We start from the raw sequence: 13,341 nt of genomic DNA, 5'->3' as shown, positions 1-13,341 counted from the left end.
TTCCTTCCTTCTTTGCGCTTTACCCCTCTGCACAAGGGGTAAACGGAAGAGGCATGCTTCCCTCCTAGCCAGCTTGACCAGGAGCGGTGCTGGGGCTCACAGCAGCATCCCCTGATCCCTTTCCCTCTTCCCCACTGGAGGCGTGGCTTTCCCCACCGCAGGAAGAGGAACTGCTTCACAAGACTTTCGGAGGATCCCTGTATCCCAACAGCCCCTCTACCTCCCTTCCCTGTTCTAATGGCAGTTCCCTGACAGTGACCATCCCTGCCTCCTCTGGGAGCCAGTTCCATCATTTAGCAATCTGCTGTGTGAAGAAGGGCTTCCTTTTATCCCTCCCAAATCCTTCAAGGAAGAAAAACTTTTCTCTATCCCCTTTCTCCAGGCCATGCATAATTTTATAAATTTCCATCATGATGACTCTTACTCACCTTTTCTCAAAGCTACACACACACACACACACACACACACACACACACACACAGCAACATTTCTTCTCTCAACAGATTGTGGTTTGCAGTGCCACCTGTCTGTGGCCAAGTAGTGCAATGACATGCTTATATTTTTATTATATGTATAGATACATGCATACACACAGTGCTTTCCTCCCAGGAAAATAGGTGCCAGTGTGTGTGTGTGTGTGTGTGTGTGTGTGTGTGTGTGTGTGTAGAATTTATGTACCACCCTATATCCAGAGGTCTCAGGGCGGTTCACAGAAGAGATCACAATATATAAAACCAAAATAAGAACAATAACCCAATAACACCCACCCACCCCCAAAAAGGCCCACATTTTAAAAGGGTATAGGATGTCCATCAGGTCAACCAAAGGCCTGCTTAAAAAGGAACTTTTTTGCCTGATGCCTAAAGGTATGCAATGAAGGCACTAGACAAACTTCCCTGGAGAGAGCATTCCACAGACAGGGAGCCACTGCAGAAAAGGCCAGTTCTCATGTTGCCACCCTTCAGACCTCTCAAGGAGGGGGCACATGATGGAGGGCCTCGGAATATGATCTCAGGGTCCGAGTAGGTTCATATGGGAAGAGCACCCTTGAGGTATTGTGGTCCTGAGCAGTACTCACCATGAAGTTGTTACAGTAAGTGCCACACTTTTTAACAACAACAAAAAAGAGGTGCCGGTATTGCGTACCCTTGGATACCTCCTGGGGGGAAAACACTGCATACACATGTCAATAAAGTTTAGCAAAATATGTTCAACCTTCAAACGTGTATGTTGCTATTACAGAAAAGCTGCAGCAGCAGCCTGGCACTCTCTGTGGCCTTCTCTGTCACAGTGCCTCACTCTGCGGAAGGGCCCTTTCATCTGAGTGAAGAGGGATGGAGTTGCAGCAGCGGTGATGGCGTTCAATGGCAAGCAGGCAGGCAGGTGCTGGACAAATTCACAGCTGTTTGTGAAATGCCACCTGAAGCACACGTCTTCCTGTGCCTCAGTTTAGGGCTAGGTCCCCAGGTGGCGCTGTGGCCTAAACCACTGAGCCTCTTGGGCTTGCCGATCAGAAGGTTGGCGGTTCAAATCCCTGTGACGCTCCTGTTGCTCTGTCCCAGCTCCTGCCAACCTAGCTGTTCAAAAGTATGCCAAAAAGTGCAAGTAGATAAATAGGTAAGGGAAGGTAAAAGGCGTTTCCATGTGCTGCTCTGGTTTCAGTGTTCCATTGCGCCAGAAGCGGCTTAGTCATGCTGGCCACATGACCCAGAAAAACTGTCTGCAGACAAACACCGGCTCCCTTGGCCTGTAAAGCGATATGAGCGCCGCAACCCCAGAGGCGTCTGTGACTGGACTTAACTGTCAGGGGTCCTTTACCTTTACCATTAAACATGCACTGTGAGCGAACTGAAGTTCATACCAGCAGCCACAGTGCCTGGGCATACACATCCCTTTGAAAATGCCCAGCTGTTTTTTCCTGGTGGCTGGGTGGCTGGTGTTGTTACATAGTTTAGTCACTAGGTGGCGGTGAGCCCACACTATATCATGGTGGGAGTCGGGAGCTTCCTGTTCCTGTTTTGTTCTCCTTTGAGAGAGACAATAAAGCTACTGATTGACTTGTTCCTGGATCCACACCCACAAAGGCAATAATGGGGGAAAATAGTAGCCCTCCAGACATTGTTGGACTCCAGCTCCCATCAGCCCCAGTCAGCATGGCCAAAGGTCAGTGGATGATGGGATTTGTAGTCCAGCAACATCTGGACAGCCACAAGTCACCCATTCCTGCTCCCATTAAAGGCTCCTCCTTGAATGGAAGCCGTATGGTGCACTTAAAAAAATTATTATGCAGTGCACTCTTCAGTGCTCCTTCGCAGCCACAACTTTACTTGATCCACATCTCACATCATATGACATCAGGTGAGTGACAGGTGGGCATAGCTGGCGGAAAATGGCTGGTGTTATGTACTGAGTTGAATAGGATCCAAACTGCAGCAGTCTGATTGGTCCTAGAACAATAGGATCCAAAATACAGCAGTCTGATTGGTCCTAGAACAATAGGATTCAGAATGCAGCAGTCTGATTGGTCCTAGAACAATGCAGCAGTATGATTGGTTGGCAGGAACCATCCAATCCTGCTCCAGATAGAAGTGAATCCACAACCTGATTGGCTTACAGTAGAATTCCGGAATTAGCCAATCATGTGCAGCCCATTGTGTAAATAATGTATATAAAGCAAATACTGTGAGGGGACTTTCATTCATTCCTCCTCACCACTATGAGCTGAATAAAGAGCATGAAATCACTTTGCGACTCTGAGTATATTTCAGCTGGCAAGCCAAACTGGGAGAACTGGATATTTGGCCCATGGACCAAAGGTCCCCCACCTGTGTTCTAAGCCAGTGTTTTTCAACCTTTTTTGGGCAAAGGCACACTTGTTTCATGAAAAAAATCACGAGGCACACCATCACTGTGTGCGGAGAGGGAGATGTCAGAGCCCCGCTGCTCTCTATGTGGAATCGGATGAGAGCGGACCATCTGTCCGCTCTCATCCGATCCCATCCGATCTGATCCCCACCCAGGACGGATGGAAAATAGGGTGGACACAGTCTGGTGCCCGCCTAGTGGGTGAAAATTTGACTTTTTTTAAAAAAAAATCTTTCGAATTTTTTAATTTTTCCCATGGCACACCAGGCAACATCTCGCGGCACACTAGTGTGCCGCGGAACAGTGGTTGAAAAACACTGTTCTAAGCCATCCATAGCAGTATAACTACTGGAGGAAAACTTTTTATTTATTTATTTATAATATTTCATGGTAAGGGGTTGGACTAGATGATCCATGAGGTACCTTCCAAACAGTCTATTAATTGTTTCTTAATAATTGCTGTTTCTAGAGGTTTTTTGTTGTTATTTTTATCTGTAAAGTATATACACAAAGTATCAAATGTGGTGACAGTAATAATAATACTACAAAACAGCAACACCACAAACTGGCTTATAAGTATAAAACCAAATTTACTGGAATAATAGCTAGAATAGAGATAGACTTGTAACCATTCAAACAACAAACATACTAAAGTGCCATGTGCAAGACAAAACCTAGAGATGCTGTAAACATTTATATCCTGTCCTTTCTACCCAAAGCTCCCAGGGTGGCAAGTAGATACATAATTCAAAACAAAACAAAGCAAATACTTTCTGGAAACAGTTCAAATGTTCTAAAAACAATTGCAATTAAAAACATTTTTTTCCATCCAGTGGTTATGAGGTTACCAGGAGCAGTGTTATTCAGCTACCAAATGCTTGGGTAAACAGGTATGTTTTCAAATTTTTCCTGAATTTTAACACTGATGGCAACAGACACACTGCACTAGGGAGGGCATTCCACAAATGGGGAGCCACCACTGAAAAGGCCCTGTCATGGGTCAGAGCCAAACAGGCTGCTCCTGGTGGTGGCACCACCAGCAAGGTCTCACCTGCTGATTGTAGGGTCTGGTATGGTTGGCATTTGGGAAGGTGCTCATTTAAGTACTTGCTGGGAGAGCAGATGTGGTTTCAGAGGGAAAGCCCAGATGAGGAGTTGGTTCAGCTCCTTTCCTCCTATTATTTGGGATGCCCCTGTTTTCCTTCTGCTCAAAGCTTTTCATGGGTGATGGTTTTCCAGAAGCTGCACTGGCTGTTTTCTGTGATGCCTTGACGTTTCCTCCATTTTGATATTTTTCTTTGTTAGTTCCCATTTTAGAATTGCTGCTTACCGTCATTTGCTTTAAGCTACCCTGAGTTGCTTTATCGGTGGTGATATGAACAAAACTATAGCAGACCTGATTTCTCCTCCGGAAGCACTCCATTCAGCAAAATCAAGTGCAGGCATAGGCAAACTTAGCCCTCCAGATGTTTTGAGACTACAATTCCCATCATCCCTGACCACTGGACCTGTTAGCTAGGGATGATGGGAGCTGTAGTCCCAAAACATCTGGAGGGCCGAGTTTGCCTATGCCTGGTCAAGTGCATAAAACACATGACATCATAAAATTAGCTCATAGAATCATAAAACTGTAGAGTTAGAAAGCGTTCCAGGGGCCATCTAGTCCTACCTTCTGCAAAGCAAGAATCACTACAAAAGAGTATCTGAAAGATGGCCATCCATTCTCTTTAAAAAACCTTCCACAAAGGAGTCCACCATCTTCGGGGGGGGGTTCCTCTGTCAAACAGATCTTACCTTAGAAAGTTCTTCCTAATGCACATATACATTTAAAATGCATGTGCAGCAGTAAAATTAACACATGCAGTTTGTTAGAAGGAAAACAGGTTTGTTCTCAGTGATGGGAGGGGTTTTCCTTAGTAGATCAATTTACAGATCTGCGCTGCACTGTTTTAGTTCTGCAATCTGTACATGATTACATGGGAGGGAAGCTGAAAGCAGCTGTACTCAACCCCTCTGGGTGTTTTGGGACTACAGTTCCTATCAACCTCAGACAGCCTGGCCCATCAATCACTGGAAATGTGCCCTGATCTTCATGCCATGACTAGGTGTCTTGTTTAACCAGCCTGGCAGAAAATTGGCCCCAGCCCTTAGGCTTATGAGAAGCGCATTCAGTGCTGTGCCCTTGCTGACCTTTCTAGCTGAGCCAATTACTTGCCTGGCTGGTCCTCCGAAATGCTAGCGCAAGGCTGGGCCCTGCATCAGCTGTGACGCCACAGCCTGGGAAAGGAGATTGCCAGGGGCCTCAGGACTCCCTTGGAAAGGGGCGTAGCTCAGTGGTAGAACATCAGCTTTTCCTGAAGAAGGTCCCAAGTTCAATCCCTGGCATCACCAGGTAGAGGTTGGGAAGGACTCCCCACCTGAAACCCTGGAGAACTGCTGCCAGTCAGTGTAGACAATTCTAAGCTAGATGCACCAGTGCTCTACCATTGAGCGACACTTCTTCCCCTGCTTGTAAGATTTTTAAGTGGGCTGATACTGGTGGGTTTTTTAAATGAATTTCTGTTGTTTTTCATTACAGATAAAAGCATCTTTGGTGATCACTCATAGCCTAGTAAGATTGTCTTCCATGAACACATTCTTAACAGTGAGTCCCTAAGTGACTGTGGAGGCCAATTCTGGATCCACACATCCTTCCACAGTGGGGACATAGGTTTCCGGACGGGAGTTGATCAAGGTGAGGATTTGCCAAGCGTGCCTTCCTCTTAGCATGTTTCTCCCTTGTGTCCTGAGTTTGAGTGTTTTCAAAGCTCATGACATGTTTGGTAAAGGCTATTCTTCAATTGGAGCGCTCGCAGGTCAGTGTTTCCCTGTTGTTGGTGTTTATACTACATTTTTTTAGATTTGCCTTTTAAGTTCAGAATAGAGCAGTTGCTTTGGAAGGTGATAATCAGGTATCCACACAACATGGCCAGTCCAACAAAGTTGATGTTGAAGAATCATCGCTTCAACACTGGTGACCTTTGCTTCTTCCAGTACACTGGCATTTGTTCCCTGTCTTCCCAAGTGATGTGTAAATTTTTTCAGAGACACCATTGATGGAATCTTTCGAGGAGTTGGAGGTGGCATTTGTAAGTGGTCCATGTTTCACAAGCATATAGTAAGGTTAGTAGTACAAAAGCTTTGTAAACAAGCATTTTGGTTTCCCTACAAATGTCCTCAAACACTCTGCACTTCAATCGAGAGAAAGCTGTGAGAGTGATAAAAGCATACAACTACAGTAACAATCAGAGACAACCCACATCTGCTGCTGCTCCCATTCTGCATACAGGTGGGTGTAAGGAAAATACGAGCATTTGTCCACCTAGCTCAGTACTAACTGGCAGTGGCTCTGCAGTGCTTTCAGACCTGGTAGCTATTGCAGCTCTACCTGGAGACGTCAGGGTTTGAACCTGGAACCTTCTGCATGCAAAGCAGATGCTCTGTCACTGAGCCACAGCACGTCCCCTTCACATTAACGTTAGCAACGTTGCTAGCTTTCTGGGAAGGCCTTTGAATCGCTGCAGACTTGCTTTGAAGTGAGGGGCAGGAATCATAAAGTTTCTTCAACTGTTTTCGACCAGCGTGGATGATTAATCAAGCCCAACCATGCCTGAAGAAGAAAGTTAAATGCACAACAGCAGTGCAGACTTCTCCAGCTGGAATCTAAGAGCATTGGCTGAAAAAGTGAAGAAGTCACTACATGTTCTGTCAGAAACATTCCTTGAGAAGTACAAGTGGCTCCCATTTTAAAAATAAGCCCCGGACAAACAAACGCCTCCTGGTAATTACCTGGAACACTTTGGCAGGTGTGGCGGCGGAGGGCATTTGTCCTGACAAGTTTCATCCTCCCCTCTCACTGAAGGTGTGACTAAGAATACCTGTCCAAAGAGCCAGGAAGACGAGGTGTTTCTGCAGCCTGAATTTCTGCAAATGGATCTTGTGATTGGCCAGTGGGGAACATGACTGTGCACATGGCATCAGAAACGTAGAACTGTAGAGTTGGGAAGGATCCAAAGGGTCAACTAGTTCAAGCCCCTGCAATGCAGGAAGCATAGCGAAGAAGGACAGCACAAGGAGAAATGGGGTGACCTGGAATGAAACCAGAGGTGGATTTAGGGCAGAACCACTGCTTCCCTGCACTGGGCGCAAAGCCAGCAGGGGTGGAGGGACACAACTATGACACAATGAATTGAACAGAATGGGAGGCAAGAGGCAGGGGTGCCGAATTCTGGGCTTGCAATGAGCACCGCTGAAAATTTAAAGACCAACGTCCAGTCCCGATGAAACCATTAGGCAAAGCGAGGTGACTGCTTGAGGTGGCTGGGGGAAGGGGGTTAGGTGTCATGGGTGGAGAGTCCACCTCTACCTTTGATAACTTCATAGATAAGAATTAACAAGCAGTTTGTTTTTTTATAGTCCTTTTATTCAGGCAGCAGGTTGCAAGCAAAAATCCACATCCCTCCACAAGGAGAGCAGCTGGCTACTTTAAATCCTTCCCTCCCCGTCGCCAGCAACATCCTGCACGCCAACAGGAAGTCCCTCCTCCTCTCTGCATCCTTTGTTCTCTAATACGGTCAGATTTCCTAGTTCGCGGGGAGGGAGGGTCAGGATGGTCCCCCCACACACACACTCTCTAATGACGTCACTGCTATCTGTCCCCTCCCTTCTGTTTCTCTTGCCATTATCTCATAGCTAAGTAACTCCTGCCTAAGTTGTTCTGTGTCTGTCTCAGCTTCTGAGACAGCTGTAGGCAAGGTGGGGGGTGTCGAATCTTCCCCCTCCAGCTCCTCTTCTAAGAGAATCTGCGCTGCCTGAGAATGCATTCCCCAATCCTCCACTTCAGTCCATTCCCTGACATTAGGAGAGTAGAACCCAGGGGAAATAGGAAGCACTCTTATAGCAAGTCAGATTATTGGTCCTTCTAGCTCAGTATTGTCCACACTGACTGGCAGTAACTCAGCAGGGTTTTGGGCAGGAGAAAGAACTCGGGAACATATGGAGAGCCTGCTGGAATCCCACAAGCAGGACCTGAGCCCAGGAGCCCTTTCCCCTCCTGTGATTTCCAGCAACTGGTATTCAGAAGCATGACTGCCTCTGACTGTGGAGGATAGCTATCAAGGTTAGTGGCCATTTTTAGTCATCTTTTTTCCAGCCCTACTTGGAGTTACTGTGGATTGAACCTGGGACCTCATGTGTCCACAGCAGATGCTCTACCACTGAGCTATTGCCCCTCCAAAAAAAGGTAGGTTTTCAGTTCAGAACAAACAGCCAGTTTAAATATGAGAATCTGAAGCAGTTTTAAATGGGAGACTGGTTGCGCCCAACAGAATCAGCAGGAAATGGGTACCAATATATCTGACATACCGTTGAAGAGAAGAATTTGAGGTGGATGGGTGGACATATGAATTCATTTCCATTTATGAATTACTTCTTCTAAATACATTGAAGTGGCAATGATAAAAACTTTAAAAACATTCTTTTAAAAAATACAAAAATTGTATGTCTGAAAGCATATCAGTTTCATCTATAAAAACAAAACAATCAAAATAATTCCATCACTCTCTTTATTACACTCACTGAAGCAGAAATCTTGTACAAATTTATAAAATAATACAAAACAAAATAGAAAACAATATCAATAAAATTACTAGTAACCAGGGCTGGCCCACCCATGAGGCAAGATGAAGTGACGGCCTCAAGTGGCAGGATCCACAGGGACCGCGGATCCTGGTGTAGATCTTTATTATTTTTTTCCCTTGTTCCTGATGTTGATTTCTTCCCTGGCAGGGAGGGAGCTGCCATTTTGTGGTTCACCTCAGGTGCCAAAATATCTTGGGCGGGCCCTGCTCATAGCTGTCAACTTTCAGATTTGAAAATAAGGGATCAGCAGCCTCACCTGTCCTGGGGAACCTCGAAAATAAGGGATCAGCAGCCTCAACTGTCCTGGGGAACCTCGAAAATAAGGAATCAGCAGCCTCACCTGTCCCGGGGACAGTCTACAGGATATCTAACAATCCGGGATAGCAGCGGGAAGCAGCGGGAAATGGCACTGGAATAAGGGAATTTCCCGCAAAAAAAGGGAAGGTTGACAGCTATGGCCCTGCTTGTAACTGTATCATACTATAGAGCACAAGGCATAAAGAACAAAATTAAAAGTTTGCAGCAGCACAATACTTAGCCACCCTAGAAAAGGAGGATGTTTTCTGATCTGAAAGGAGTCAAGGAAGCATAAATTGCATCTGATCGTCCTGGGAATTTCTGTAAAAAAAAAAAAAGTTCCATAAAAGTCATACCAGTACCACAATAAAAGGAGCAACACATAAGAACATGAGTTACCAATTCTACCTCTCCAAATTCACAGGGACATTTACATTGACAATGGAGGGGGAGTATTGGAGGGAAATCCCCTCCAGGACTGCTGATGGAAGGATGTTTAAACACAGCAGAGTAAAGCCTTTGCAATGTTTTTGAAGAGAGAGCTCGTAAAGATAGGACTGCATGATATTTGAGGCTAAGCCTAGAAACAATTTCATGCATATAAAAACAATACCCACATCCGGCATATGAAGCAGCTTGGCCCCAGATCTACTTTGCCGCGGGTCTGTTTGGCTTTATTCCCCCCTGCCCAATATATTTTATTGTGTTCTTAAAATTAGAACAAGGAAAAAGAGAACAAAGAACGATATTTCCGGTTACAGATCTTGGATCTATTGAACAAGTTTGGCTTTGATTTGCTGCTTGCTGGTTTACTTTGGACAGGAGCACTTCACAAGAAAGGGGTGAAGAGTTGATAATCCCTCGTTTTGACATAACAGGAAAGAGTCCAGGACGCCACGGCGTTCCAACAAGCCTTCAATCTGTATTATGCTGAAGATGGAAAATAAAAGGTTGACATGGGTGGGTTAGGTTCTGACGCTTTTGCAAGGTACATTGAACATTTTGGCAGTGTCAAAGTCCACCTTGGCTATCCAGGCTGTGCCATGACAGATTTTCCTCTAGCACAGCGGAAATCAAGCTGGTTTGTGCTTTCTCTTGGCCTGACCTTGGCTTTCCCAGCCAGATTGGAGCTTAAGAACTTTGTGACGGAGATCCAATGAGACTTTCCAACCAACAAAGTAACCAAGAAAGGCAATCATTTGACCATCACATTTCAAGATGAGGAGGGGGCTTTCACAAATAAGTCGTGGCCTGGTTTGCACATAGCACAAATCTGGGGTTTGTTTAATGGTGGTTTGTTCGCATTAGCAAAGTCTCTTATATAACACAAACTGAGTCTGGCGAGAAAAGAAATCTGGGGAGCACTTGCAAATAATGGACAATGGAAATGCCTCAATTATTACATTATTTATTGATTTCATGAATTTTATACACCGCTTGCTTGTAAAAAGTACCAAAAACCTCAAAGCAGTTTACAAAAAGATAAAACAATAACATCAAGACTAATGTACAGTCATGCTTTAAAACGTAAACAAGTTAACATACCAAAGCAGATTAAAATTACATCGACCTTCTGAGTGTCTTTCTTGTGTTTTTGTTTTGTTTTGTTTTGTTGCTTACTTGTTGTTGTTTAGTGGTTTAGTCGTGTCCAACCCTTCGTGACCCCATGGACCAGAGCACGCCAGGCCCTCCTGTCTTCCACTGCCTCCTGCAGTTTGGTCAAACTCATGCTGGTAGCTTCGAGAACACTGTCCAACCATCTCGTCCTCTGTTGTCCCCTTCTTGTACCCGCAGTCTTTCCCAACATCAGGGTCTTTTCCAGGGAGTCTTCTCTTCTCATGAGGTGGCCAAAGTATTGGAGCCTCCACTTCAGGATCTGTCCTTCCAGTGAGCTCTCAGGGCTGATTTCCTTAAGAATGGATAGGTTTTATCTTCTTGCAGTCCATGGGACTCTCAAGAGCTATTCCTAGCCTTACCCGACAACCCCAGACATTGAACCAGGGACTTTCTGCATGAAAACCAGATATTCCACAACTGAGCAACAGAGCCATTTCTCAGCTTAAGACCAGTTTACTCCTGAGATCACCTTCCCCCATACATGCCCACTCAACTGCTTCAATCTGCTTTTCTGGCACTGTTACAGGTGCCATGTAATTTGTTAAAAATCAATTTCTGCATTTGTTAAAAAATCAATTTTTAGTGTGCCATCAGCCACAGTCTGGAATTCCCTGCCTACTGATATCAGGCAGGTGCAGTCCCTGTACTATTTTCAGTACCTGCTAAAAACATTTTTGTTTAGGCAAACTTATCCAGACATCTCTCCTGCCAACCTAGCAGTTCGAAAGCACGTCAAAGTGCAAGTAGATAAATACGTACCACTCCGGTGGGACGGTAAACGGTGTTTCCGTGCGCTGCTCTGGTTTGCCAGAAGCGGCTTAGTCATGCTGGCTACATGACCCAGAAGCTGTACGCTGGCTCCCTCGGCCAATAAAGCGAGATGAGCGCCGCAACCCCAGAGTCGGTCACGACTGGACCTAATGATCAGGGGTCCCCTTACCTTTACCTTTATCCAGACATCTAGTACTCCTATTAGAAGGTGAGTATACATTGCAATAGGTTTGTTTTTGGTGTGGGTTTTTCTTTCTTCTTTTGCTGCTTTATTCTGAAGTATTTAAAAACATATCAAATGGTGGGTGTTTGAAAGTTTTAGAGATTTTGCAGGGCGGGCTGAAGAAACCACAAGGTAAAGCATTGTCTTGCCAATTTAAAATGCTTGGTCCAAATTTCAAACAGTTACAAAATGTATTTGCTGCTGTGATATCTAAATCTAGTCATTACATCCTTTCTTGAATTATTTATTATAATATTATAATTTAATGCATTTATTCACTGCTAACTGCATTTAAAGACTTCAGTTGTGGAGAGAGGGGACATATACATATGCAAATACAAAGATTTAAAACAGCATCAAAAGGGACCGCTGTGCAGTTGAGGTGGCCCTGAGGAAAGGTCTTCCGATCAGCCCCTGTGGGGTTTCTCTGTCTCCGGTGAGGGACAGCAGCAGCAGTTTCCCTCAAAGCTGTAGTGGCACTATATTGAAGGGTTCGTAAGCAGATAAAAAGATGTTTCCAAGCTGCCTGGGAAGAGGATAGCAGGTACAGCTCCAGATTTGAGATGGCAAACATCTTCACAATGGTGGGGCCCTCCTCTTTTGATCTTGATCCTTCCAGATCAGGGATGTTGCTCAATTTTGGGGAAGTGACCACAGTTCTGCTTGCATTGAGGGTGTTGCCAGGAGGAATTGATCCCCCTCGGGGCTGAGTCACTCACTGGGAAGAGTCATTCAAAGGTCCATCATGTTAAGCCTACGAAAGGTGTTAGATATGTCAACAGATAATAGGGAGAATGATGGCTGTGCTTTGAAAGGGCAAAGTTGGGCAGTGAGATGAGTCAGTGGTTCACTCCTTCAAGCAGCATGGGCCCAGCGGTGCCAACTTGAATAAAATATTGGGGGACAGGTAAGCCCTGCCCTGCATAATCTATTACAGTCATACATTGGGTTACAGATGCATCAGGTTGCGTTTTTTCGGGTTACGGACCCGCCGAAACCCGGAAGTACCAGAACGGGTTACTTCCGGGTTTTGGCAGTCGCGCATGCGCAGAAGCACCAAATCGCAGCCCGCACATATGCAGACGTGCAGCTGCAGGTTGCAAACACTGTGAGTTGCAAACGTGCATTCTGCACAGATCACGTTCGCAACCCGAGCATCCACTGTACAAGATACAGGGCACACACACACTATTTGAATGGCAATGCCCATCAACTTGGAGCATACTCAACCTGTGAAATACTCTAGTATGCACCACGGTACATAAGGATTCCAATACAGGAGGGAGCTGTAGTGTGGAGGTATTGATCCTGCAAGGAAGGGCATCAGGCATGAAGTAGAACCTCAGCCTTGGGCCTACCTTCTTCTGGGAAGATGCAGCAACTGATCAGGCAGGTCTTGGCCTTCCTGTTTCTTCTTCCTGCCTGATGCGCTGCCCCCTGATAACCACCCTCTGCCAATCCAACCTGACTTGCAGTGATCTGTGGCTGTGAAAACTGACTCATCCTAGGCAGCGGCAGAGTAAGCCACTCGGGCCCCTGGGGCAGGGGTGGAGCGCGCCTCCCATAGGGGCAGGGTGCACTGCGGGGCCTCCAGAGTCTGCCTGCCTCCTCCCACTCAGCCGCCCTACAGGCAGCGGGTGGACTGTTTGGGCAGAGCTGAGCCTGCGTGCGCCCAAGCCACCACGTCTCTCCCAGGAGAGATGCGTGGCTCAGGCGCACTGCAGACCCTGTGGTGCGCTTCACCCGGCATTTTGTCACTCCCCCGAGTGGTGACACCCAGGGCGGCCCGCCCCCACCACACCCCACTTCCTCTGCCACTGATCCAAGGTCCTCCAAATATGCTTAATTTTGCTAATGGCTTGACTGAATCCGGTGCACAGCCCTTCTTC

This window comes from Podarcis vaucheri (genome assembly GCF_965113315.1).
Source record: "Podarcis vaucheri genome assembly, chromosome: 14".
Taxonomy (NCBI): Eukaryota; Metazoa; Chordata; class Lepidosauria; order Squamata; family Lacertidae; genus Podarcis; species Podarcis vaucheri.
Note: the sequence above shows the minus strand (reverse complement) of the source record.